The sequence below is a fragment of the Brachyhypopomus gauderio genome, unplaced genomic scaffold (assembly GCF_052324685.1).
Source record: "Brachyhypopomus gauderio isolate BG-103 unplaced genomic scaffold, BGAUD_0.2 sc72, whole genome shotgun sequence".
Lineage (NCBI taxonomy): Eukaryota > Metazoa > Chordata > Actinopteri > Gymnotiformes > Hypopomidae > Brachyhypopomus > Brachyhypopomus gauderio.
In genome coordinates, this window is record NW_027506893.1 from 1620393 (window position 1) to 1647601 (window position 27209).

The window sequence follows — 27209 nt, forward strand, 5'->3', positions numbered from 1 at the left end:
TCAGGAGAGGAGGTACAGAAGTCTTGATCTAGGAGTAGTGGAAAAGTACAGAGAGACAGACAAAGGTAGAGAGAGAGAAATGATAGTGGCTAACATGCTATCAGGCGGACCGATCTCTCGCTGCAGGCGGTAAGACCCGCGGTGGCAGGCTCTGTGTTTATATTAGCGATGCATGGTGTCGTAACGCTGTTGTGGTCTGCAAATTCTGTTCACCGGTAGTAGAACTGATGGTTATAAAGTGCCGACCATTCTATCTACCGAGAGATTTCTCAGCCGTGCTGATCGCTGCGGTCTATCTCCCTCCGAGCTCCAACAACAACAACATCAGGAGTGAGGCACTGAATGAACTGTACCGGCACATCAGTGAACAGCAGATTCAACTATATGATTCGACTATAAACGTCATAGTCAAATGTACCATTCTAACTGCATGGGGGTGCCCAAGGATGCTGCTAAGCATTAGTTGTTATATGAAATGTCTTTGTTTTCGTTATATATAGCCTTTTGTCAAATAAAATCATTAAATATTTTAAGATGATGTGTGTGCATTACCAATAGGCATCTTCCTTACTACACATTAATAAATCACACCCTGCAGTTGCACAATCCAAATGAGTGGAGCTCAACACGCTACAGGATAGTATCTGCCGAGATTATAATGGCTACTAAAAAACTTCAAAAGTGTAGGAGTATTTGAAAAAGATAAAGATGAATCAAACAAAGTAAAGTGCAAGTTATGTCATCAACGTCTTTCATTTCATACAACAACCAACATGACATACCATTTAAAACGCGTAAGGCGAGAAAAAAAAAAAAAAAAAAAAAAAAAAAACAGTTCAGCTGTTTGTCGTTTCGGTTGTATTGTCTCGTCGCGGTGCTTCTTGGCAAGTAGGCCTATAAACATTTTTTGTTGTTGTTTTGCTTTTTAAACCCCGTTACTTGAACCTTTACTTATAATTTTGCTGTTGTGTGGCAATTTTTAAAATATTTTCAGGCAGGCATATTTATTTAAAATATTTTTTGACATTTTGCACAGTGCCTGTCTGACAGTCCGAAATGCGCACTGCACACTGACGGTGACTTTTAATGATGTAAGTGTTTATTATGTCAATAAGTAATTGGAACAATGTATTTATTAAAATGTAAAAATATATGTTCCTGTATTCTGTATTTCTATTAGATATAATTTGTTACATAATTATTACCTCTGGAACTAGCATTTTCAGGTCAACAAACCAAAAGTTCTTATTTACTGTAAAATTATATTTTGTTTGTTATAAATATACCATAACGATACCTCTCATTTCTTTCGCTCTGTAACGCAGCAGACAAGATAACATCCACGGGAGAACGAATAACCGACAACCAGAAATACAAATACATGGCACTAAACAAGACACAGGTGAAGACGATCATGACACGGGCGTGGTAGACAGACAGAAACCGGGGCAACAGACAAGCAAGGCGGGGCTAAGGGGCACGGAACAACAGAACCGCGAGGAACAGAGACATAGGATTGACAGCAAGGAGAGGGGGACGTAGCCCTACGTGATACTGGGACAAGCACCTTGATGCAGTGATGTATGAATAAGAACAAAAAAGCAAATGACTTTTTTAGGGAGTGCTCTCCCTACTTTCTTATGTTTGGGAGAGAGGCCTGATATCCTTCAGAGATCCCCGAACATTACAGGGTTAGACATGTTTCACATTTTTTAAATTAAAATTAAGTATTGAAACCAAAAAAAGCACACTGTAATATTACATTTAAATGTAAAAATGTTTTTTTTTTCTTCAGATTGACAGCACTGTTGAAGAGGTAGTGGGCTCTGAAGAAGTCACAGAGTGTACGCTAAAGCTGAATGACATTCTGTCCAACGTAAAGGAAAACTTGCAGAAAAGCCATGAAGAACTGAAAAAGAAAAGGCAGCAGAAGTCATCGCTTCCAAAATTTAGTGTGGGGGACAAAGAGTGGAGGCTGAATGTATTAACAAAAACAGACATTAACAATAGCTGAGCCCTAACACCAGAAGATGTGCTTAGCGTGCTTATTTGACATAAGCAATAGCTCAGTTTGAGGAAGAGATAATTGGATACAGATTAACCATGTGCATTTACACAGAAAGCAGTTTGGCAATGTGTTATTATTATCCATGGCCTGCATTGTTTTTCTAGCTCATAATCTTAACCGCTATTGCTCAAAAGGAACTTATGTAAACCATCAAGTCAAAAGTGAAAGTGAAACTGGTGGATGTTGGACAAGTAGAGTGCATGGATAAGTGCATAAGTAAAGGGGACACTGTGACCTGTCATTTTTAAATGCATTCATGAGTGAGCTGTACGCAGTGAGCTTTTGCTGTGCCCTCCTCACTAGAGCCATCAGTGAGGATGTTACCAGACTGAGCATTATGTGCAGAGAGCAACCATGGAAGAAACAGTGCAGGTGTGGAAGAAATATTGATATGCCACAGAATATTGACACATGAATATAATCTTCTTGCTAAACATCCACTAAAGGTCAAAAGGTTTAGAAGAAATGTTGGTAAGGTGAAAAATGTTTGTGGTGATAGAAGTGGATTGTCCCGTAGGGCTACGCCCCCCTCTCCTAGCTGTTACTCTGGTCCCGTTTTTTCCTTGTCTGTTGATCCCACCTTGTTATCTGTTGTCATGGTTTCCCTCTGTCTGTCACGCCCATGTCATCAGTGTTTCCACCTGTGTCTTGTTAGTTTTGAGCATTTATAGTCCGTGTTTCCCTAGTCCCTTGTCGGTTATTTTCAATCAATCATCAATCAAATTTTATTTATATAGCACTTTATTTATACAGCCATGTGGAGAAATGAAACAGGGAAAATTAGCGCTGTACGAGGACATATACAGGACAGGTGAAATTATAAACATTTTCTGGAGTGTGGCAGCAACTCCGGCATTAAGTTAAATTATTACAGCCTAGCTAAAAAAGGCAGAACCAGAAGGTAACATAGTTGATCCTAGCGTTTTGTTCATGCTAGTGTTTGTTCATTTGTTGTTTTTACGTGTGCTCATCCCGTTGGTTTGTATTTTACTGTTCTGTACTGTTTCATGTTCGGACTCCATTGATGATCTGACCCGTCCGTGCCTACCTTTTTGACCCCGAGTTTGGAATTCCCTTCATTAAATCTCGCTCTCCTCAGTGTTTGTGTCCGCCTCCTCACTCCGCAGCACACGCTACGTTACATGGATTTTCTCAATGTGCCATAGTGAAATAAAGTACACAAACATGTACGAACGTACTAGAGTTCATCCCATTAGTGCATAGAGAAGCTACAGGATTTGTCTATAGGAGCTTAAAAGAGCGGACAAACAAATTTATGTGCAAAAAAAAACCAACAAAAAAAACCAACCAAGGGTAATTCATCCATTTAACATGGTCAAAAGTCCTTAATGGTGAATAAAGGTTAACTCTAGTATATTTAAGTCAAGTCAAATTTATTTACATAGCGCTTTATACAACACATTATTTCAAAGCAGCTTTACAATCATATCGCTAATGAGCAAGCCAAAGGTGACAGTGGCAAGGAAAAACTGCATATGATGGTGGGGATTAGGAAGAAACCTCGGGAGGACCAAGACTGAAAAGGGAACCCATCCTCCATTGGGCAGCCCATTAGCACAAGTCCATGTTTGTGGACAAAAGGTGGTTCTATAGTTATAGTTAAGGTTCTTGTTCCCCGACCAAGTAGTCACAGTCCCTTTAGTGCAGATGGTGACCTTTCTTTTCAGTCTAGTCATTGTCACAACTAGAGTGATGCCATGACACAGCTGGATGACAGCATCAACATCTCAGATCACCAGAAATCTCAACGTCTGGGGGCCCCCAAGCCCCTACACCTTACAAGGGGAAAATTAGCATGATTAAATAGGTGAGTCTTAAGTCTAGATTTAAAGATTGGAACTGTGTCAGAATCTCGGATTGGAGCTGGAAGGCTATTCCATAATTGGCGGGCTTTAAAGGAGAAAGCTCTGCCTCCGGCTGTAGTCTTACAAATTTTAGGAACTAGGATCGCTTCCATTTTATTTCGCTCACCCTGCCCGTCACAGTTCCTTGTATTTAGTTTTAGTTAATTGTTTGGTACAATTCAGTTGGTTTGTTGTAGTCTATCCAGTCATCTGTGTATTAAATTCCATTTTACTTCCATTAAGACTACATTCTCCTGTGCTTGCGTCCAGTTCAGCCTGTTTCAATTATCCAATTTTTAGCTTTTAAACTGTTACAGTGGGCCATAACTGCTCACTCCTTCTGTTGTAGCTTAAATGTCTCTGTGCATGTGTGCGCATGTCTTTTTTTCTCCTTTCATTTGTGTTATGCTACTTCTTTCCCATAGGTGCAAGGTAAATCATTCCCCCTTGTATCTAACTGCTTTCCTCCATTCTCCCACAACAGATCCTAATTCACTCCAACCTGAATTATCCAACATGGCATCACTGCAAAAGCTATCTGCACACAATCTCAGAGGATATATGCATGATGTTTCACCCCTACATCAAGCTGGTGCTACCACTAAGCAATATTTACAGCTTGGTTCCAGGAGGCAGACTGCACTTCACGTGTTGTGGTCTTTGCATCACATCAACATGACTTTCAGTCCTGCCGAAAAGGACAAGTAAGTATCTTTTAACCTGTTCATACATTGATCACTACATGATGGTACTGTGTTCATAAAATTTACTATTATAATACTCCTATCACACTTGTTTGGTTTCCAGAAATCCAATTCTGCTCATGAGTGTCGCCTTAAGCCCCTCACGACAACACAAGGGCAAAAATGACGATTGTCTCAGGGAACTCGAGTTTGCTTTTGATATGACCCCACCACATCACACGCTCACCAAAACTCTATTGGACATCCTGAAAAATCCTGTCCAGTACCAACGGGTAAGTCCCACCACACTCACTACTTGCAGCAAATTGCACCCTTCTAAATGAACACAATTGTTCCCCATTATCACTCAATAACTACATGTCAATAATACATGAGCTCTATACTTCGCACATCTTGGACCTATATGGTCTATTTGAACACTTTCACTATTGCTCCATGTGTACATTTTGGCACTAATATTTGCTCTTATATTTTTACCATAAGCCATATGGATTTTAAACTATTACCTAATGCTTTGCCTTCTAATATTTCTCCTCATTCTTCTTCTTTTTTTTTTTAGGTCAACATATATGGTTGTGTAGTGGAGGAGGGAACGCAGTGAGGAATTTACAAAAAGCAACACGACCACACCACTCAACAAAGTTGTGTATGCGGTGTCTGACAAGACTGCATCACTGCATCTTGCGGTCTGGGGCACCCATACATTTCAACTACAGAATTTGTACCATTTCACAAATGTCTCCGTGCGGATCTTCCTGGGACAGACAACACTAACGACGACGAAGGACACACAAATTCAAGCAATACCTCATGCTGGCCCATCAGTGGATCCAGTTGCAGAGGACGTGCTCACCATTGAAGGTGAAATTGCAATGGTTGATGTCAAAGTACCACGCCTTTGCCCAAATAGACACCCTCAGGAATGTGTAAATTTGTCCACATTAATGATCAGATGCCAGTCTTGCAAAGCATTTCGCAAGATGGCAAAACTTTCTGCTGTGGCTCGTGGGACCCTTACAAATGTAGATAATGCAGGCACACAACATTCATATCGTATGAGTGACTAACTAATTAGAGCTACACTTTCGCTCGAGTCTCGTCCTCTGCCACAGCCTGATGAACTTGCAGCCCAATTCCTACAGCATGATAAGAGCCACTATCACCACCAAAGGTTCTAGAGTAGTATCTTTAGAACTTGACCAAGCACCTGAAGCACCTAGGTCTGAAGATGCTGATCTAGAGATTTGCCTTCTGTGTCTTTTGTTCCTTGGCACTTAGCCCTGACACTGACAAGCTAGCAGGAGTGCATATTGTTTTCTTTGCCTTATGTGCTACAGCCATCATATCTTTGTACTTACTGTTTCTTTTACCTCATTGTTTAGTTTGTACAAGGACTACAACATTGCTTTATGGAATTTGATTTCCCATTTTACTTATTGCCACCTTTTGTTACATCTTTCTATTAGGGAACCAGCTTTGTGACCAGAAGGCTGTGGGTTTGATTCCCAAACAAATTCACAAAACATGGCGACTTAACAAGCACATGCACAAACATTTAGCTTCTGTTTTTTTTTTTTTAGCAGGCACCTCATTCCTGGATTCCTTAGATATAGCTTTGTGTGCCAGGGGGTGCCATTGTTCCAGGAGGCAGACTGCACTTCACGTGTTGTGGTCTTTGCTTCACATCAACATGACTTTCAGTCGTGCCGAAAAGGACAAGTATCTTTTAACCATACATTGATCACTACATGATGGTACTGTGTTCATAAAATTTACTAATATAATACTCCTATCACACTTGTTTAGTTTCCAGAAATCCAATTCTGCTCATGAGTGTCTCCTTAAGTCCCTCACGACAACACAAGGGCAAAAATGACAATTGTCTCAGGGAACTCGAGTTTGCTTTTGATATGACTCCACCACATCACACGCTCACCAAAACTCTATTGGACATCCTGAAAAATCCTGTCCAGTACCAACGGGTAAGTCCCACCACACTCACTACTTGCAGCAAATTGCACCCTTCTAAATGAAACCAATTGTTCCCCATTAGCACTCAATAACTACATGTCAATAATACATGAGCTCTATACTTCGCCCATCTTGGACCTATATGGTCTATTTGAACACTTTCACTATTGCTCCATGTGTACATTTTGGCACTATTATTTGCTCTTATATTTTTACCATAAGCCATATGGATTTGAAACTATTACCTAATGCTTTGCCTTCTAATATTTCTCCTCATTCTTCTTCTTTTTTTTTTTAGGTCAACATATATGGTTGTGTAGTGGAGGAGGGAACGCAGTGAGGAATTTACAAAAAGCAACACGACCACACCACTCAACAAAGTTGTGTATGCGGTGTCTGACAAGACTGCATCACTGCATCTTGCGGTCTGGGGCACCCATACATTTCAACTACAGAATTTGTACCATTTCACAAATGTCTCCGTGCGGATCTTCCTGGGACAGACAACACTAACGACGACGAAGGACACACAAATTCAAGCAATACCTCATGCTGGCCCATCAGTGGATCCAGTTGCAGAGGACGTGCTCACCATTGAAGGTGAAATTGCAATGGTTGATGTCAAAGTACCACGCCTTTGCCCAAATAGACACCCTCAGGAATGTGTAAATTTGTCCACATTAATGATCAGATGCCAGTCTTGCAAAGCATTTCGCAAGATGGCAAAACTTTCTGCTGTGGCTCGTGGGACCCTTACAAATGTAGATAATGCAGGCACACAACATTCATATCGTATGAGTGACTAACTAATTAGAGCTACACTTTCGCTCGAGTCTCGTCCTCTGCCACAGCCTGATGAACTTGCAGCCCAATTCCTACAGCATGATAAGAGCCACTATCACCACCAAAGGTTCTAGAGTAGTATCTTTAGAACTTGACCAAGCACCTGAAGCACCTAGGTCTGAAGATGCTGATCTAGAGATTTGCCTTCTGTGTCTTTTGTTCCTTGGCACTTAGCCCTGACACTGACAAGCTAGCAGGAGTGCATATTGTTTTCTTTGCCTTATGTGCTACAGCCATCATATTTGTACTTACTGTTTCTTTTACCTCATTGTTTAGTTTGTACAAGGACTACAACATTGCTTTATGGAATTATGGAATTTGATTTCCCATTTTACTTATTGCCACCTTTTGTTACATCTTTCTATTAGGGAACCAGCTTTGTGACCAGAAGGCTGTGGGTTTGATTCCCAAACAAATTCACAAAACATGGCGACTTAACAAGCACATGCACAAACATTTAGCTTCTGTTTTTTTTTTTTTTAGCAGGCACCTCATTCCTGGATTCCTTAGATATAGCTTTGTGTGCCAGGGGGTGCCATTGTTCCAGGAGGCAGACTGCACTTCACGTGTTGTGGTCTTTGCTTCACATCAACATGACTTTCAGTCGTGCCGAAAAGGACAAGTATCTTTTAACCATACATTGATCACTACATGATGGTACTGTGTTCATAAAATTTACTAATATAATACTCCTATCACACTTGTTTAGTTTCCAGAAATCCAATTCTGCTCATGAGTGTCTCCTTAAGTCCCTCACGACAACACAAGGGCAAAAATGACAATTGTCTCAGGGAACTCGAGTTTGCTTTTGATACGACTCCACCACATCACACGCTCACCAAAACTCTATTGGACATCCTGAAAAATCCTGTCCAGTACCAACGGGTAAGTCCCACCACACTCACTACTTGCAGCAAATTGCACCCTTCTAAATGAAACCAATTGTTCCCCATTAGCACTCAATAACTACATGTCAATAATACATGAGCTCTATACTTCGCCCATCTTGGACCTATATGGTCTATTTGAACACTTTCACTATTGCTCCATGTGTACATTTTGGCACTATTATTTGCTCTTATATTTTTACCATAAGCCATATGGATTTGAAACTATTACCTAATGCTTTGCCTTCTAATATTTCTCCTCATTCTTCTTCTTTTTTTTTTTAGGTCAACATATATGGTTGTGTAGTGGAGGAGGGAACGCAGTGAGGAATTTACAAAAAGCAACACGACCACACCACTCAACAAAGTTGTGTATGCGGTGTCTGACAAGACTGCATCACTGCATCTTGCGGTCTGGGGCACCCATACATTTCAACTACAGAATTTGTACCATTTCACAAATGTCTCCGTGCGGATCTTCCTGGGACAGACAACACTAACGACGACGAAGGACACACAAATTCAAGCAATACCTCATGCTGGCCCATCAGTGGATCCAGTTGCAGAGGACGTGCTCACCATTGAAGGTGAAATTGCAATGGTTGATGTCAAAGTACCACGCCTTTGCCCAAATAGACACCCTCAGGAATGTGTAAATTTGTCCACATTAATGATCAGATGCCAGTCTTGCAAAGCATTTCGCAAGATGGCAAAACTTTCTGCTGTGGCTCGTGGGACCCTTACAAATGTAGATAATGCAGGCACACAACATTCATATCGTATGAGTGACTAACTAATTAGAGCTACACTTTCGCTCGAGTCTCGTCCTCTGCCACAGCCTGATGAACTTGCAGCCCAATTCCTACAGCATGATAAGAGCCACTATCACCACCAAAGGTTCTAGAGTAGTATCTTTAGAACTTGACCAAGCACCTGAAGCACCTAGGTCTGAAGATGCTGATCTAGAGATTTGCCTTCTGTGTCTTTTGTTCCTTGGCACTTAGCCCTGACACTGACAAGCTAGCAGGAGTGCATATTGTTTTCTTTGCCTTATGTGCTACAGCCATCATATTTGTACTTACTGTTTCTTTTACCTCATTGTTTAGTTTGTACAAGGACTACAACATTGCTTTATGGAATTATGGAATTTGATTTCCCATTTTACTTATTGCCACCTTTTGTTACATCTTTCTATTAGGGAACCAGCTTTGTGACCAGAAGGCTGTGGGTTTGATTCCCAAACAAATTCACAAAACATGGCGACTTAACAAGCACATGCACAAACATTTAGCTTCTGTTTTTTTTTTTTTAGCAGGCACCTCATTCCTGGATTCCTTAGATATAGCTTTGTGTGCCAGGGGGTGCCATTGTTCCAGGAGGCAGACTGCACTTCACGTGTTGTGGTCTTTGCTTCACATCAACATGACTTTCAGTCGTGCCGAAAAGGACAAGTATCTTTTAACCATACATTGATCACTACATGATGGTACTGTGTTCATAAAATTTACTAATATAATACTCCTATCACACTTGTTTAGTTTCCAGAAATCCAATTCTGCTCATGAGTGTCTCCTTAAGTCCCTCACGACAACACAAGGGCAAAAATGACAATTGTCTCAGGGAACTCGAGTTTGCTTTTGATATGACTCCACCACATCACACGCTCACCAAAACTCTATTGGACATCCTGAAAAATCCTGTCCAGTACCAACGGGTAAGTCCCACCACACTCACTACTTGCAGCAAATTGCACCCTTCTAAATGAAACCAATTGTTCCCCATTAGCACTCAATAACTACATGTCAATAATACATGAGCTCTATACTTCGCCCATCTTGGACCTATATGGTCTATTTGAACACTTTCACTATTGCTCCATGTGTACATTTTGGCACTATTATTTGCTCTTATATTTTTACCATAAGCCATATGGATTTGAAACTATTACCTAATGCTTTGCCTTCTAATATTTCTCCTCATTCTTCTTCTTTTTTTTTTTAGGTCAACATATATGGTTGTGTAGTGGAGGAGGGAACGCAGTGAGGAATTTACAAAAAGCAACACGACCACACCACTCAACAAAGTTGTGTATGCGGTGTCTGACAAGACTGCATCACTGCATCTTGCGGTCTGGGGCACCCATACATTTCAACTACAGAATTTGTACCATTTCACAAATGTCTCCGTGCGGATCTTCCTGGGACAGACAACACTAACGACGACGAAGGACACACAAATTCAAGCAATACCTCATGCTGGCCCATCAGTGGATCCAGTTGCAGAGGACGTGCTCACCATTGAAGGTGAAATTGCAATAGTTGATGTCAAAGTACCACGCCTTTGCCCAAATAGACACCCTCAGGAATGTGTAAATTTGTCCACATTAATGATCAGATGCCAGTCTTGCAAAGCATTTCGCAAGATGGCAAAACTTTCTGCTGTGGCTCGTGGGACCCTTACAAATGTAGATAATGCAGGCACACAACATTCATATCGTATGAGTGACTAACTAATTAGAGCTACACTTTCGCTCGAGTCTCGTCCTCTGCCACAGCCTGATGAACTTGCAGCCCAATTCCTACAGCATGATAAGAGCCACTATCACCACCAAAGGTTCCAGAGTAGTATCTTTAGAACTTGACCAAGCACCTGAAGCACCTTGGTCTGAAGATGCTGATCTAGAGATTTGCCTTCTGTGTCTTTTGTTCCTTGGCACTTAGCCCTGACACTGACAAGCTAGCAGGAGTGCATATTGTTTTCTTTGCCTTATGTGCTACAGCCATCATATCTTTGTACTTACTGTTTCTTTTACCTCATTGTTTAGTTTGTACAAGGACTACAACATTGCTTTATGGAATTTGATTTCCCATTTTACTTATTGCCACCTTTTGTTACATCTTTCTATTAGGGAACCAGCTTTGTGACCAGAAGGCTGTGGGTTTGATTCCCAAACAAATTCACAAAACATGGCGACTTAACAAGCACATGCACAAACATTTAGCTTCTGTTTTTTTTTTTTTAGCAGGCACCTCATTCCTGGATTCCTTAGATATAGCTTTGTGTGCCAGGGGGTGCCATTGTTCCAGGAGGCAGACTGCACTTCACGTGTTGTGGTCTTTGCTTCACATCAACATGACTTTCAGTCGTGCCGAAAAGGACAAGTATCTTTTAACCATACATTGATCACTACATGATGGTACTGTGTTCATAAAATTTACTAATATAATACTCCTATCACACTTGTTTAGTTTCCAGAAATCCAATTCTGCTCATGAGTGTCTCCTTAAGTCCCTCACGACAACACAAGGGCAAAAATGACAATTGTCTCAGGGAACTCGAGTTTGCTTTTGATATGACTCCACCACATCACACGCTCACCAAAACTCTATTGGACATCCTGAAAAATCCTGTCCAGTACCAACGGGTAAGTCCCACCACACTCACTACTTGCAGCAAATTGCACCCTTCTAAATGAAACCAATTGTTCCCCATTAGCACTCAATAACTACATGTCAATAATACATGAGCTCTATACTTCGCCCATCTTGGACCTATATGGTCTATTTGAACACTTTCACTATTGCTCCATGTGTACATTTTGGCACTATTATTTGCTCTTATATTTTTACCATAAGCCATATGGATTTGAAACTATTACCTAATGCTTTGCCTTCTAATATTTCTCCTCATTCTTCTTCTTTTTTTTTTTAGGTCAACATATATGGTTGTGTAGTGGAGGAGGGAACGCAGTGAGGAATTTACAAAAAGCAACACGACCACACCACTCAACAAAGTTGTGTATGCGGTGTCTGACAAGACTGCATCACTGCATCTTGCGGTCTGGGGCACCCATACATTTCAACTACAGAATTTGTACCATTTCACAAATGTCTCCGTGCGGATCTTCCTGGGACAGACAACACTAACGACGACGAAGGACACACAAATTCAAGCAATACCTCATGCTGGCCCATCAGTGGATCCAGTTGCAGAGGACGTGCTCACCATTGAAGGTGAAATTGCAATGGTTGATGTCAAAGTACCACGCCTTTGCCCAAATAGACACCCTCAGGAATGTGTAAATTTGTCCACATTAATGATCAGATGCCAGTCTTGCAAAGCATTTCGCAAGATGGCAAAACTTTCTGCTGTGGCTCGTGGGACCCTTACAAATGTAGATAATGCAGGCACACAACATTCATATCGTATGAGTGACTAACTAATTAGAGCTACACTTTCGCTCGAGTCTCGTCCTCTGCCACAGCCTGATGAACTTGCAGCCCAATTCCTACAGCATGATAAGAGCCACTATCACCACCAAAGGTTCTAGAGTAGTATCTTTAGAACTTGACCAAGCACCTGAAGCACCTAGGTCTGAAGATGCTGATCTAGAGATTTGCCTTCTGTGTCTTTTGTTCCTTGGCACTTAGCCCTGACACTGACAAGCTAGCAGGAGTGCATATTGTTTTCTTTGCCTTATGTGCTACAGCCATCATATTTGTACTTACTGTTTCTTTTACCTCATTGTTTAGTTTGTACAAGGACTACAACATTGCTTTATGGAATTATGGAATTTGATTTCCCATTTTACTTATTGCCACCTTTTGTTACATCTTTCTATTAGGGAACCAGCTTTGTGACCAGAAGGCTGTGGGTTTGATTCCCAAACAAATTCACAAAACATGGCGACTTAACAAGCACATGCACAAACATTTAGCTTCTGTTTTTTTTTTTTTAGCAGGCACCTCATTCCTGGATTCCTTAGATATAGCTTTGTGTGCCAGGGGGTGCCATTGTTCCAGGAGGCAGACTGCACTTCACGTGTTGTGGTCTTTGCTTCACATCAACATGACTTTCAGTCGTGCCGAAAAGGACAAGTATCTTTTAACCATACATTGATCACTACATGATGGTACTGTGTTCATAAAATTTACTAATATAATACTCCTATCACACTTGTTTAGTTTCCAGAAATCCAATTCTGCTCATGAGTGTCTCCTTAAGTCCCTCACGACAACACAAGGGCAAAAATGACAATTGTCTCAGGGAACTCGAGTTTGCTTTTGATATGACTCCACCACATCACACGCTCACCAAAACTCTATTGGACATCCTGAAAAATCCTGTCCAGTACCAACGGGTAAGTCCCACCACACTCACTACTTGCAGCAAATTGCACCCTTCTAAATGAAACCAATTGTTCCCCATTAGCACTCAATAACTACATGTCAATAATACATGAGCTCTATACTTCGCCCATCTTGGACCTATATGGTCTATTTGAACACTTTCACTATTGCTCCATGTGTACATTTTGGCACTATTATTTGCTCTTATATTTTTACCATAAGCCATATGGATTTGAAACTATTACCTAATGCTTTGCCTTCTAATATTTCTCCTCATTCTTCTTCTTTTTTTTTTTAGGTCAACATATATGGTTGTGTAGTGGAGGAGGGAACGCAGTGAGGAATTTACAAAAAGCAACACGACCACACCACTCAACAAAGTTGTGTATGCGGTGTCTGACAAGACTGCATCACTGCATCTTGCGGTCTGGGGCACCCATACATTTCAACTACAGAATTTGTACCATTTCACAAATGTCTCCGTGCGGATCTTCCTGGGACAGACAACACTAACGACGACGAAGGACACACAAATTCAAGCAATACCTCATGCTGGCCCATCAGTGGATCCAGTTGCAGAGGACGTGCTCACCATTGAAGGTGAAATTGCAATAGTTGATGTCAAAGTACCACGCCTTTGCCCAAATAGACACCCTCAGGAATGTGTAAATTTGTCCACATTAATGATCAGATGCCAGTCTTGCAAAGCATTTCGCAAGATGGCAAAACTTTCTGCTGTGGCTCGTGGGACCCTTACAAATGTAGATAATGCAGGCACACAACATTCATATCGTATGAGTGACTAACTAATTAGAGCTACACTTTCGCTCGAGTCTCGTCCTCTGCCACAGCCTGATGAACTTGCAGCCCAATTCCTACAGCATGATAAGAGCCACTATCACCACCAAAGGTTCCAGAGTAGTATCTTTAGAACTTGACCAAGCACCTGAAGCACCTTGGTCTGAAGATGCTGATCTAGAGATTTGCCTTCTGTGTCTTTTGTTCCTTGGCACTTAGCCCTGACACTGACAAGCTAGCAGGAGTGCATATTGTTTTCTTTGCCTTATGTGCTACAGCCATCATATCTTTGTACTTACTGTTTCTTTTACCTCATTGTTTAGTTTGTACAAGGACTACAACATTGCTTTATGGAATTTGATTTCCCATTTTACTTATTGCCACCTTTTGTTACATCTTTCTATTAGGGAACCAGCTTTGTGACCAGAAGGCTGTGGGTTTGATTCCCAAACAAATTCACAAAACATGGCGACTTAACAAGCACATGCACAAACATTTAGCTTCTGTTTTTTTTTTTTTAGCAGGCACCTCATTCCTGGATTCCTTAGATATAGCTTTGTGTGCCAGGGGGTGCCATTGTTCCAGGAGGCAGACTGCACTTCACGTGTTGTGGTCTTTGCTTCACATCAACATGACTTTCAGTCGTGCCGAAAAGGACAAGTATCTTTTAACCATACATTGATCACTACATGATGGTACTGTGTTCATAAAATTTACTAATATAATACTCCTATCACACTTGTTTAGTTTCCAGAAATCCAATTCTGCTCATGAGTGTCTCCTTAAGTCCCTCACGACAACACAAGGGCAAAAATGACAATTGTCTCAGGGAACTCGAGTTTGCTTTTGATATGACTCCACCACATCACACGCTCACCAAAACTCTATTGGACATCCTGAAAAATCCTGTCCAGTACCAACGGGTAAGTCCCACCACACTCACTACTTGCAGCAAATTGCACCCTTCTAAATGAAACCAATTGTTCCCCATTAGCACTCAATAACTACATGTCAATAATACATGAGCTCTATACTTCGCCCATCTTGGACCTATATGGTCTATTTGAACACTTTCACTATTGCTCCATGTGTACATTTTGGCACTATTATTTGCTCTTATATTTTTACCATAAGCCATATGGATTTGAAACTATTACCTAATGCTTTGCCTTCTAATATTTCTCCTCATTCTTCTTCTTTTTTTTTTAGGTCAACATATATGGTTGTGTAGTGGAGGAGGGAACGCAGTGAGGAATTTACAAAAAGCAACACGACCACACCACTCAACAAAGTTGTGTATGCGGTGTCTGACAAGACTGCATCACTGCATCTTGCGGTCTGGGGCACCCATACATTTCAACTACAGAATTTGTACCATTTCACAAATGTCTCCGTGCGGATCTTCCTGGGACAGACAACACTAACGACGACGAAGGACACACAAATTCAAGCAATACCTCATGCTGGCCCATCAGTGGATCCAGTTGCAGAGGACGTGCTCACCATTGAAGGTGAAATTGCAATGGTTGATGTCAAAGTACCACGCCTTTGCCCAAATAGACACCCTCAGGAATGTGTAAATTTGTCCACATTAATGATCAGATGCCAGTCTTGCAAAGCATTTCGCAAGATGGCAAAACTTTCTGCTGTGGCTCGTGGGACCCTTACAAATGTAGATAATGCAGGCACACAACATTCATATCGTATGAGTGACTAACTAATTAGAGCTACACTTTCGCTCGAGTCTCGTCCTCTGCCACAGCCTGATGAACTTGCAGCCCAATTCCTACAGCATGATAAGAGCCACTATCACCACCAAAGGTTCTAGAGTAGTATCTTTAGAACTTGACCAAGCACCTGAAGCACCTAGGTCTGAAGATGCTGATCTAGAGATTTGCCTTCTGTGTCTTTTGTTCCTTGGCACTTAGCCCTGACACTGACAAGCTAGCAGGAGTGCATATTGTTTTCTTTGCCTTATGTGCTACAGCCATCATATTTGTACTTACTGTTTCTTTTACCTCATTGTTTAGTTTGTACAAGGACTACAACATTGCTTTATGGAATTTGATTTCCCATTTTACTTATTGCCACCTTTTGTTACATCTTTCTATTAGGGAACCAGCTTTGTGACCAGAAGGCTGTGGGTTTGATTCCCAAACAAATTCACAAAACATGGCGACTTAACAAGCACATGCACAAACATTTAGCTTCTGTTTTTTTTTTTTTAGCAGGCACCTCATTCCTGGATTCCTTAGATATAGCTTTGTGTGCCAGGGGGTGCCATTGTTCCAGGAGGCAGACTGCACTTCACGTGTTGTGGTCTTTGCTTCACATCAACATGACTTTCAGTCGTGCCGAAAAGGACAAGTATCTTTTAACCATACATTGATCACTACATGATGGTACTGTGTTCATAAAATTTACTAATATAATACTCCTATCACACTTGTTTAGTTTCCAGAAATCCAATTCTGCTCATGAGTGTCTCCTTAAGTCCCTCACGACAACACAAGGGCAAAAATGACAATTGTCTCAGGGAACTCGAGTTTGCTTTTGATATGACTCCACCACATCACACGCTCACCAAAACTCTATTGGACATCCTGAAAAATCCTGTCCAGTACCAACGGGTAAGTCCCACCACACTCACTACTTGCAGCAAATTGCACCCTTCTAAATGAAACCAATTGTTCCCCATTAGCACTCAATAACTACATGTCAATAATACATGAGCTCTATACTTCGCCCATCTTGGACCTATATGGTCTATTTGAACACTTTCACTATTGCTCCATGTGTACATTTTGGCACTATTATTTGCTCTTATATTTTTACCATAAGCCATATGGATTTGAAACTATTACCTAATGCTTTGCCTTCTAATATTTCTCCTCATTCTTCTTCTTTTTTTTTTAGGTCAACATATATGGTTGTGTAGTGGAGGAGGGAACGCAGTGAGGAATTTACAAAAAGCAACACGACCACACCACTCAACAAAGTTGTGTATGCGGTGTCTGACAAGACTGCATCACTGCATCTTGCGGTCTGGGGCACCCATACATTTCAACTACAGAATTTGTACCATTTCACAAATGTCTCCGTGCGGATCTTCCTGGGACAGACAACACTAACGACGACGAAGGACACACAAATTCAAGCAATACCTCATGCTGGCCCATCAGTGGATCCAGTTGCAGAGGACGTTCTCACCATTGAAGGTGAAATTGCAATGGTTGATGTCAAAGTACCACGCCTTTGCCCAAATAGACACCCTCAGGAATGTGTAAATTTGTCCACATTAATGATCAGATGCCAGTCTTGCAAAGCATTTCGCAAGATGGCAAAACTTTCTGCTGTGGCTCGTGGGACCCTTACAAATGTAGATAATGCAGGCACACAACATTCATATCGTATGAGTGACTAACTAATTAGAGCTACACTTTCGCTCGAGTCTCGTCCTCTGCCACAGCCTGATGAACTTGCAGCCCAATTCCTACAGCATGATAAGAGCCACTATCACCACCAAAGGTTCTAGAGTAGTATCTTTAGAACTTGACCAAGCACCTGAAGCACCTAGGTCTGAAGATGCTGATCTAGAGATTTGCCTTCTGTGTCTTTTGTTCCTTGGCACTTAGCCCTGACACTGACAAGCTAGCAGGAGTGCATATTGTTTTCTTTGCCTTATGTGCTACAGCCATCATATTTGTACTTACTGTTTCTTTTACCTCATTGTTTAGTTTGTACAAGGACTACAACATTGCTTTATGGAATTATGGAATTTGATTTCCCATTTTACTTATTGCCACCTTTTGTTACATCTTTCTATTAGGGAACCAGCTTTGTGACCAGAAGGCTGTGGGTTTGATTCCCAAACAAATTCACAAAACATGGCGACTTAACAAGCACATGCACAAACATTTAGCTTCTGTTTTTTTTTTTTTAGCAGGCACCTCATTCCTGGATTCCTTAGATATAGCTTTGTGTGCCAGGGGGTGCCATTGTTCCAGGAGGCAGACTGCACTTCACGTGTTGTGGTCTTTGCTTCACATCAACATGACTTTCAGTCGTGCCGAAAAGGACAAGTATCTTTTAACCATACATTGATCACTACATGATGGTACTGTGTTCATAAAATTTACTAATATAATACTCCTATCACACTTGTTTAGTTTCCAGAAATCCAATTCTGCTCATGAGTGTCTCCTTAAGTCCCTCACGACAACACAAGGGCAAAAATGACAATTGTCTCAGGGAACTCGAGTTTGCTTTTGATATGACTCCACCACATCACACGCTCACCAAAACTCTATTGGACATCCTGAAAAATCCTGTCCAGTACCAACGGGTAAGTCCCACCACACTCACTACTTGCAGCAAATTGCACCCTTCTAAATGAAACCAATTGTTCCCCATTAGCACTCAATAACTACATGTCAATAATACATGAGCTCTATACTTCGCCCATCTTGGACCTATATGGTCTATTTGAACACTTTCACTATTGCTCCATGTGTACATTTTGGCACTATTATTTGCTCTTATATTTTTACCATAAGCCATATGGATTTGAAACTATTACCTAATGCTTTGCCTTCTAATATTTCTCCTCATTCTTCTTCTTTTTTTTTTTAGGTCAACATATATGGTTGTGTAGTGGAGGAGGGAACGCAGTGAGGAATTTACAAAAAGCAACACGACCACACCACTCAACAAAGTTGTGTATGCGGTGTCTGACAAGACTGCATCACTGCATCTTGCGGTCTGGGGCACCCATACATTTCAACTACAGAATTTGTACCATTTCACAAATGTCTCCGTGCGGATCTTCCTGGGACAGACAACACTAACGACGACGAAGGACACACAAATTCAAGCAATACCTCATGCTGGCCCATCAGTGGATCCAGTTGCAGAGGACGTGCTCACCATTGAAGGTGAAATTGCAATAGTTGATGTCAAAGTACCACGCCTTTGCCCAAATAGACACCCTCAGGAATGTGTAAATTTGTCCACATTAATGATCAGATGCCAGTCTTGCAAAGCATTTCGCAAGATGGCAAAACTTTCTGCTGTGGCTCGTGGGACCCTTACAAATGTAGATAATGCAGGCACACAACATTCATATCGTATGAGTGACTAACTAATTAGAGCTACACTTTCGCTCGAGTCTCGTCCTCTGCCACAGCCTGATGAACTTGCAGCCCAATTCCTACAGCATGATAAGAGCCACTATCACCACCAAAGGTTCCAGAGTAGTATCTTTAGAACTTGACCAAGCACCTGAAGCACCTTGGTCTGAAGATGCTGATCTAGAGATTTGCCTTCTGTGTCTTTTGTTCCTTGGCACTTAGCCCTGACACTGACAAGCTAGCAGGAGTGCATATTGTTTTCTTTGCCTTATGTGCTACAGCCATCATATCTTTGTACTTACTGTTTCTTTTACCTCATTGTTTAGTTTGTACAAGGACTACAACATTGCTTTATGGAATTTGATTTCCCATTTTACTTATTGCCACCTTTTGTTACATCTTTCTATTAGGGAACCAGCTTTGTGACCAGAAGGCTGTGGGTTTGATTCCCAAACAAATTCACAAAACATGGCGACTTAACAAGCACATGCACAAACATTTAGCTTCTGTTTTTTTTTTTTTAGCAGGCACCTCATTCCTGGATTCCTTAGATATAGCTTTGTGTGCCAGGGGGTGCCATTGTTCCAGGAGGCAGACTGCACTTCACGTGTTGTGGTCTTTGCTTCACATCAACATGACTTTCAGTCGTGCCGAAAAGGACAAGTATCTTTTAACCATACATTGATCACTACATGATGGTACTGTGTTCATAAAATTTACTAATATAATACTCCTATCACACTTGTTTAGTTTCCAGAAATCCAATTCTGCTCATGAGTGTCTCCTTAAGTCCCTCACGACAACACAAGGGCAAAAATGACAATTGTCTCAGGGAACTCGAGTTTGCTTTTGATATGACTCCACCACATCACACGCTCACCAAAACTCTATTGGACATCCTGAAAAATCCTGTCCAGTACCAACGGGTAAGTCCCACCACACTCACTACTTGCAGCAAATTGCACCCTTCTAAATGAAACCAATTGTTCCCCATTAGCACTCAATAACTACATGTCAATAATACATGAGCTCTATACTTCGCCCATCTTGGACCTATATGGTCTATTTGAACACTTTCACTATTGCTCCATGTGTACATTTTGGCACTATTATTTGCTCTTATATTTTTACCATAAGCCATATGGATTTGAAACTATTACCTAATGCTTTGCCTTCTAATATTTCTCCTCATTCTTCTTCTTTTTTTTTTTAGGTCAACATATATGGTTGTGTAGTGGAGGAGGGAACGCAGTGAGGAATTTACAAAAAGCAACACGACCACACCACTCAACAAAGTTGTGTATGCGGTGTCTGACAAGACTGCATCACTGCATCTTGCGGTCTGGGGCACCCATACATTTCAACTACAGAATTTGTACCATTTCACAAATGTCTCCGTGCGGATCTTCCTGGGACAGACAACACTAACGACGACGAAGGACACACAAATTCAAGCAATACCTCATGCTGGCCCATCAGTGGATCCAGTTGCAGAGGACGTGCTCACCATTGAAGGTGAAATTGCAATGGTTGATGTCAAAGTACCACGCCTTTGCCCAAATAGACACCCTCAGGAATGTGTAAATTTGTCCACATTAATGATCAGATGCCAGTCTTGCAAAGCATTTCGCAAGATGGCAAAACTTTCTGCTGTGGCTCGTGGGACCCTTACAAATGTAGATAATGCAGGCACACAACATTCATATCGTATGAGTGACTAACTAATTAGAGCTACACTTTCGCTCGAGTCTCGTCCTCTGCCACAGCCTGATGAACTTGCAGCCCAATTCCTACAGCATGATAAGAGCCACTATCACCACCAAAGGTTCTAGAGTAGTATCTTTAGAACTTGACCAAGCACCTGAAGCACCTAGGTCTGAAGATGCTGATCTAGAGATTTGCCTTCTGTGTCTTTTGTTCCTTGGCACTTAGCCCTGACACTGACAAGCTAGCAGGAGTGCATATTGTTTTCTTTGCCTTATGTGCTACAGCCATCATATTTGTACTTACTGTTTCTTTTACCTCATTGTTTAGTTTGTACAAGGACTACAACATTGCTTTATGGAATTATGGAATTTGATTTCCCATTTTACTTATTGCCACCTTTTGTTACATCTTTCTATTAGGGAACCAGCTTTGTGACCAGAAGGCTGTGGGTTTGATTCCCAAACAAATTCACAAAACATGGCGACTTAACAAGCACATGCACAAACATTTAGCTTCTGTTTTTTTTTTTTTAGCAGGCACCTCATTCCTGGATTCCTTAGATATAGCTTTGTGTGCCAGGGGGTGCCATTGTTCCAGGAGGCAGACTGCACTTCACGTGTTGTGGTCTTTGCTTCACATCAACATGACTTTCAGTCGTGCCGAAAAGGACAAGTATCTTTTAACCATACATTGATCACTACATGATGGTACTGTGTTCATAAAATTTACTAATATAATACTCCTATCACACTTGTTTAGTTTCCAGAAATCCAATTCTGCTCATGAGTGTCTCCTTAAGTCCCTCACGACAACACAAGGGCAAAAATGACAATTGTCTCAGGGAACTCGAGTTTGCTTTTGATATGACTCCACCACATCACACGCTCACCAAAACTCTATTGGACATCCTGAAAAATCCTGTCCAGTACCAACGGGTAAGTCCCACCACACTCACTACTTGCAGCAAATTGCACCCTTCTAAATGAAACCAATTGTTCCCCATTAGCACTCAATAACTACATGTCAATAATACATGAGCTCTATACTTCGCCCATCTTGGACCTATATGGTCTATTTGAACACTTTCACTATTGCTCCATGTGTACATTTTGGCACTATTATTTGCTCTTATATTTTTACCATAAGCCATATGGATTTGAAACTATTACCTAATGCTTTGCCTTCTAATATTTCTCCTCATTCTTCTTCTTTTTTTTTTTAGGTCAACATATATGGTTGTGTAGTGGAGGAGGGAACGCAGTGAGGAATTTACAAAAAGCAACACGACCACACCACTCAACAAAGTTGTGTATGCGGTGTCTGACAAGACTGCATCACTGCATCTTGCGGTCTGGGGCACCCATACATTTCAACTACAGAATTTGTACCATTTCACAAATGTCTCCGTGCGGATCTTCCTGGGACAGACAACACTAACGACGACGAAGGACACACAAATTCAAGCAATACCTCATGCTGGCCCATCAGTGGATCCAGTTGCAGAGGACGTGCTCACCATTGAAGGTGAAATTGCAATAGTTGATGTCAAAGTACCACGCCTTTGCCCAAATAGACACCCTCAGGAATGTGTAAATTTGTCCACATTAATGATCAGATGCCAGTCTTGCAAAGCATTTCGCAAGATGGCAAAACTTTCTGCTGTGGCTCGTGGGACCCTTACAAATGTAGATAATGCAGGCACACAACATTCATATCGTATGAGTGACTAACTAATTAGAGCTACACTTTCGCTCGAGTCTCGTCCTCTGCCACAGCCTGATGAACTTGCAGCCCAATTCCTACAGCATGATAAGAGCCACTATCACCACCAAAGGTTCCAGAGTAGTATCTTTAGAACTTGACCAAGCACCTGAAGCACCTTGGTCTGAAGATGCTGATCTAGAGATTTGCCTTCTGTGTCTTTTGTTCCTTGGCACTTAGCCCTGACACTGACAAGCTAGCAGGAGTGCATATTGTTTTCTTTGCCTTATGTGCTACAGCCATCATATCTTTGTACTTACTGTTTCTTTTACCTCATTGTTTAGTTTGTACAAGGACTACAACATTGCTTTATGGAATTTGATTTCCCATTTTACTTATTGCCACCTTTTGTTACATCTTTCTATTAGGGAACCAGCTTTGTGACCAGAAGGCTGTGGGTTTGATTCCCAAACAAATTCACAAAACATGGCGACTTAACAAGCACATGCACAAACATTTAGCTTCTGTTTTTTTTTTTTTAGCAGGCACCTCATTCCTGGATTCCTTAGATATAGCTTTGTGTGCCAGGGGGTGCCATTGTTCCAGGAGGCAGACTGCACTTCACGTGTTGTGGTCTTTGCTTCACATCAACATGACTTTCAGTCGTGCCGAAAAGGACAAGTATCTTTTAACCATACATTGATCACTACATGATGGTACTGTGTTCATAAAATTTACTAATATAATACTCCTATCACACTTGTTTAGTTTCCAGAAATCCAATTCTGCTCATGAGTGTCTCCTTAAGTCCCTCACGACAACACAAGGGCAAAAATGACAATTGTCTCAGGGAACTCGAGTTTGCTTTTGATATGACTCCACCACATCACACGCTCACCAAAACTCTATTGGACATCCTGAAAAATCCTGTCCAGTACCAACGGGTAAGTCCCACCACACTCACTACTTGCAGCAAATTGCACCCTTCTAAATGAAACCAATTGTTCCCCATTAGCACTCAATAACTACATGTCAATAATACATGAGCTCTATACTTCGCCCATCTTGGACCTATATGGTCTATTTGAACACTTTCACTATTGCTCCATGTGTACATTTTGGCACTATTATTTGCTCTTATATTTTTACCATAAGCCATATGGATTTGAAACTATTACCTAATGCTTTGCCTTCTAATATTTCTCCTCATTCTTCTTCTTTTTTTTTTTAGGTCAACATATATGGTTGTGTAGTGGAGGAGGGAACGCAGTGAGGAATTTACAAAAAAAAAAAATTGAGGGTTAAGGGCCTTGCTAAGGGGCACCTCAGTCATGGCCTCAGGTCTGGCAATTGAACCCACGACCCTCCGGTCACAAGACCATTTCCCTAACCACCAGGCCATGACTGCCCTTCTCGTGATAAAAATCGGAAAGCATGTTAAGTGTACTTTTACGACACATTATTTGTCAACAATATTTGTCTGTTCCTCTTAAAAAAACGTTGCATTTGCTTTTCACTGTCAGAGCGGGAGATGTAGGAGACGGAATCTCCCGCGGATGTTTTATGATGGCGGACCCAAGCGCCTCGTCCGTGCACTGAATAACTGCACACACGCGAGGGAACAGACACGGTGCGCTGTGTATTCAGTGCTGATGTAGAGGGTGAAACTGAGTGATCGCGGAGGAACTCGATGCGTAATATAGGGGAGAACTGAAAACAATCGCGGACGTACTCGACGCGTGTAACGGGGGAGAACAGAAAACAATTGCGGAATTACCCAACGCGTGTAAAGGGGGAGAACAGAAAACAATCACGGACGTACTCAACGCGTGTAACGGGGGACAACAGAAAACGATCGTGAAAATACTCAACGCGTAGAGAACAAACAGAAAACCAAGGACGCCAGGGGAGGTAGTTAGCTGGCTGGCAAACGCTGCGAGGAACAAAAAACCCTTTCCAAAAACAAAAAGGACAGGAAGAATAACAGCGGGAGGAAAACTTGAGATAGGCCAGGGAGTGGCGCAGGAGGCAAGTACTCGAATGAACAGAGAAAAAAATAAAACATAACAACTGGAATGAGCAAGAGGCAGGGTGGTGAGACACCAAGCACAGAGACTAGAGAAATGGCTTGAGGTTGACGACATAAAGCAGACAACTCAGCGGTGAGGCACTGCGTCTGTCATCCTTATAAACACAGGATGACAGGTGAAGACCATTACCGCTGATTTGTCTGTGGTCGGACTCGCGGGCTCCTCCTGGTGGCAACCGGAGACTGACATTCACGTGTCTTTCTTTCATACAAATTTAAGTTTCACTCTCTCGGTTTGTTACAATTTTTAGTTTGTGGCTTAGAAAACGGATCCCATTATTTATAAAGATTGTCACATACAAAACTAACAGTATATATCCAGTAGAAAAAAAACTTTTTGGGCCTTTTTTCTAAAAAAAAAAAAAAAAAAAAAAAAAAAACTTACGACATTCAAGGTAAGATGACTTGTGTGTATTTATTCCATGCTGTTTGATATTCTTTTAGTCTAAATATAGAATGTGAAGTGTCATTTATGTCCACGATATCCTTTTTTGCATTTGGGTTTTTTTTATGGTTGGCGTACAGCAAAAAAAAAAAAAAAAAAAAAAAAGAAGTGGGTCTCTATGGGAGAAAGGACAGGTTGAATAACGGGTGCCTTAAATATGGAGGAAAATAAAAGAATGTTCAGTGATATAGCAGACTTTTACTCTTACTATAGCGATTTTGGTGGATGGAACATATAGAGGTAGGAGACAGTGAAAATGGATGGAGTGGATGACGTGAGTGATAAACGATCGAGGTGTAAAATGTGCAGCCATTTCTATCACTTCAGTTCATGCATGTCATCATAGGAACAGTTTGAAAGTCTATTAGTAAAAGTATGTCTATCAGAAAAACAGGTTGGGTGGAAAGAGAAGTGAGGAATCAATCTACAAAGCATATGAGGAAATTTTCTAGATAGGTTGGTGCTTCTAGCTATAAGGATAGAATAAGTGTTCTAAAAGTTGTGGTGGAATAATATGAAGAAGACATAAGGAAATAAGTTGGCTCTGTAAATAAAACATGTAGGCCTATGACTGGTGTTCTCCTTATCAGGAGAGGAGGTACAGAAGTCTTGATCTAGGAGTAGTGGAAAAGTACAGAGAGACAGACAAAGGTAGAGAGAGAGAAATGATAGTGGCTAACATGCTATCAGGCGGACCGATCTCTCGCTGCAGGCGGTAAGACCCGCGGTGGCAGGCTCTGTGTTTATATTAGCGATGCATGGTGTCGTAACGCTGTTGTGGTCTGCAAATTCTGTTCACCGGTAGTAGAACTGATGGTTATAAAGTGCCGACCATTCTATCTACCGAGAGATTTCTCAGCCGTGCTGATCGCTGCGGTCTATCTCCCTCCGAGCTCCAACAACAACAACATCAGGAGTGAGGCACTGAATGAACTGTACCGGCACATCAGTGAACAGCAGATTCAACTATATGATTCGACTATAAACGTCATAGTCAAATGTACCATTCTAACTGCATGGGGGTGCCCAAGGATGCTGCTAAGCATTAGTTGTTATATGAAATGTCTTTGTTTTCGTTATATATAGCCTTTTGTCAAATAAAATCATTAAATATTTTAAGATGATGTGTGTGCATTAACAATAGGCATCTTCCTTACTACACATTAATAAATCACACCCTGCAGTTGCACAATCCAAATGAGTGGAGCTCAACACGCTACAGGATAGTATCTGCCGAGATTATAATGGCTACTAAAAAACTTCAAAAGTGTAGGAGTATTTGAAAAAGATAAAGATGAATCAAACAAAGTAAAGTGCAAGTTATGTCATCAACGTCTTTCATTTCATACAACAACCAACATGACATACCATTTAAAACGCGTAAGGCGAGAAAAAAAAAAAAAAAAAAAAAAAAAAAAAAAAACAGTTCAGCTGTTTGTCGTTTCGGTTGTATTGTCTCGTCGCGGTGCTTCTTGGCAAGTAGGCCTATAAACATTTTTTGTTGTTGTTTTGCTTTTTAAACCCCGTTACTTGAACCTTTACTTATAATTTTGCTGTTGTGTGGCAATTTTTAAAATATTTTCAGGCAGGCATATTTATTTAAAATATTTTTTGACATTTTGCACAGTGCCTGTCTGACAGTCCGAAATGCGCACTGCACACTGACGGTGACTTTTAATGATGTAAGTGTTTATTATGTCAATAAGTAATTGGAACAATGTATTTATTAAAATGTAAAAATATATGTTCCTGTATTCTGTATTTCTATTAGATATAATTTGTTACATAATTATTACCTCTGGAACTAGCATTTTCAGGTCAACAAACCAAAAGTTCTTATTTACTGTAAAATTATATTTTGTTTGTTATAAAT